General features: G+C 40.7%; 2 non-coding genes across 2 annotated transcripts; both read right to left on the reverse strand.

Annotated features, from left to right (window-relative positions):
* Positions 1-2,199: 2,199 nt before the first annotated feature.
* LOC121196150 lies at positions 2,200-2,314 on the reverse strand. Its single transcript, XR_005895627.1, has one exon. It is a non-coding gene; the product is annotated as a U5 spliceosomal RNA (small nuclear RNA).
* A 360-nt stretch (positions 2,315-2,674) lies between these two features.
* Positions 2,675-2,874, reverse strand: LOC121196712. Its single transcript, XR_005896145.1, has one exon. It is a non-coding gene; the product is annotated as a U2 spliceosomal RNA (small nuclear RNA).
* Between the last annotated feature and the right edge of the window lie 206 nt (positions 2,875-3,080).

Here is a 3,080-nt window from a genome sequence, read left to right on the forward strand (position 1 = left end):
CCATCGTTTTTGGGGAAAAAAGGTATTTAAATCTTTATCTGTAGCAACTTTTCTTTTTAAAGGGTCATTTTAATCTTTCTATAGGATTATAAATAAGAAGATTTTTAAAGATTTTAAATACATAATGCCCGTGCCCCATGGAGCACTCATACAGAGTGCTGCATCTCTTCACCTAACCTAACCTCATCATCCCCAAATCTATCTGTCTCAATCTATCACTCATATGTGTAAAAAATAAAAAAGGGTTTGTAGTGTTTTATTATGTGTATAATATAAAGAGCTTAGATGAAGCTCCATGCTTTCAATATCTGTCTTATGGGGAATCTAAATATGCATACTGTTCATTTTTGTTTGCTTTATGTCACTTTTGTTTTTGCACATTGTGTAAAAGTGTATGTACATGTGTGTCCTAGAGTGTGTGTGTCACCTGGAGAAGGGGGCTGGAGCAGGAAGAGACAGTCTTTTAACCTCACATCCTGGATTCCTGGCTGCTGTAGACTTTTACATTAAAAGACATCATGAATCTCTGAGTTTCCCTTGTGTGCGTGTGTTTGAGTACAACATGTATATAATCCTAAACCTGGGGGCAGTAGACACCAGACATGAACTGCATCATGTTAAAATCAGAGCAAAGCAACAACAATTACAAAAAGACAGAAAGTCAAACGTGTGAGAGCACGATTGAATGTGGAGGAAGAGACAGAGATGATGGTTCTACTTCAGTCCAGCTACTGAAAACTGTTTCCACTGCAGTTCTACTCCAACATGGAAAAATGCAGAATATTACCTGACACTTCTGACAGACAGGAGCTGAAAACTTCACACAGAAAATACAAGTGTCCCTGAATAACAAAGAGAGGAACGAGAGGAAGAGAAAGTGGGTGGACAAAGAGAAAAGAAGGAGCTGAGAGAGAGCAATGGAGGAGAGAAACTTTAAAGTCCAACAGTGATTCATCATAGTTTGTGAAAACTACCTGATACTTGTCCTGAGTGTTCAGTCAGTGAAAGAAACCATGAAAACAAAGCTGATTCTTCATTTTACATTTATCATGAATGACTAAGGGACTTTTTGTTGGATCACTTGATTATTCATCTGAGAAAAGCAGTAAGTTCTTTGAGTTACTGAGTCACTGCAGTGTGTTCAAAACAACTATACTTATAGAAATGAAGGCACTGATCACACAGTCTAAAACATAAGCTTCAGAAAAAAATGAATACATTTAATATGCTGAAGGAAATGTTAGGTTTGTGTCCGACAGTCAACAATCAACCAAATACCCAACAAATCCAAGCTGTCTCTTGGGAAAGAAAGCAAAGGCACACGTGGGACACTTTTCAAAACATTTGACTAAATGAACTAAACAATGACATGAACTACTAACATGTATTGACTCACCGAAAACCTTGGAGGTGATCTGGACTTTCCTGTAGTTTCCTCTTGTCCTTGTAACAGCAGTAGCTCCTCCCTTCCTTGTCAATAATTGTGCAGAAATATCTGAGGGCTTCTTTCTTCCTAAATCATGAGCAAGTCCTGTCCAGTCCAACTGTTTCTGCTCCTGTTTGACTTCTAAACTTGTCTCTGGCTGTGTGTCCACTTACTGCAGCCTCTGACATCAGACTGTAGAATGTTGATACATCAAAGGCATCAAAGGACAAACACACACACACACATACTGGTACTTATATCTTTGTGAGGACACTCTCTGGCATAATGCTTTCCCTCGCCCTAACCTCTCTCTCTCTTAGCATCTCAGACCTATGTCAGTACCTGTGCCTCTGTCAAAGAATACAAAAAAAAAAAAACACTAGACCTGTACACACATAAAGTCATGTATTCATGTAGTCATCTGTGAATGTGTGTTTGATGAGTGCAAAGTGAAAATGCTGCATGAACCTTGTTTTTGTAAAAGCTTCTCTTGTTTCCTTTGCTTCTTACAACTGTATATTTTTCAAGCATCATCTGTCATATTGAAGAAATAAGTTCATTCAGTAGCGTTATTTCTTTTTTTACTGTCATCATGTACACTTTTCTTGTCTCAAAGACGGCAGCATCCCCACCAAAGCCTAAAAATAAAGTATACCAGCGAAATGACAACATCTAGCACACATTTCTTCCGCAAAGAAAGAGCAAAGTCGGACAGGGGAGCTCCCACTTGTGGCGCTCTATAAAGATGTTTGACTTTTCACCAACTCAAAAGGCTCAGCCATAAGGCCGAGCCAGCCAAAAATAACTTCAACTCATTGGTGTTCCTCTCCACGGAAGTCTTTAGTAAAAGGCAAAAGACTTGTGCGTTATGAAGAGAAACAAGAGTCAGAACAGGCCTGTCTCAGAGAGCAGCTGAGGACCCTAGTCGTCCCAGCTACCACCGTCGCGGTGCGCCTCCCTTGGCTTGCCGCGTGCTAAATCCCAGCCTCCCCTCCAGGCCTGGCTTTTACATGGAGACTACAACGTCTGGGAAACGATCAGGCGTCTTCAGGGAGTCCGCGACCAATCATTGTAGCTGAAGTGCACTGTGTTGTTGAGCGGGGTTCCCTGGGTGATATCAGTAAATCAACTGACTGGTTGTGCACCATTCACTTGATAAAAACTTAGCCGCATTTTCCTTCAGCCACTGTAAAAGTTTGACTCCTAACTAAACATGTGTGTCAGAGCTTGATTTTCTACAAAGCAAGAGAAAGGTGCACCGTTCCCGGCGGCACTGCAATGCCAGGTCGATGCATGGAGTGAGCGGAGCAAGCTCCCTTTTCAGCTCCCTCTCCTAAAAATGGGTTTAATACGTTATCCCCATATAGGGGACATATCAGATATTAACGTGCCAATTTTCCATCTGAGCTGTCGTCTTCATCTTTTGTCCTCAGCTCATTTAGAATTATAAAGGCAGATACTTGAGTCTGACTCATGTTGTTTCCTACATTAATCAGCTCATCTTCTGTCTTAAGGAAAATAAACTTGCACGCATGTATTTAAACTACACACGGTCAGTGTCAGTGAACATCACACAGCTTTAATATGTGATAAAAGAACTTTTTTTTCCCTCTGGACATTAGACAGTGTCCACTGTGACTGTCCACCTGAGTAT

The sequence above is a fragment of the Toxotes jaculatrix genome, chromosome 16 (genome assembly GCF_017976425.1).
Source record: "Toxotes jaculatrix isolate fToxJac2 chromosome 16, fToxJac2.pri, whole genome shotgun sequence".
In the NCBI taxonomy this organism is placed as follows: Eukaryota; Metazoa; Chordata; class Actinopteri; family Toxotidae; genus Toxotes; species Toxotes jaculatrix.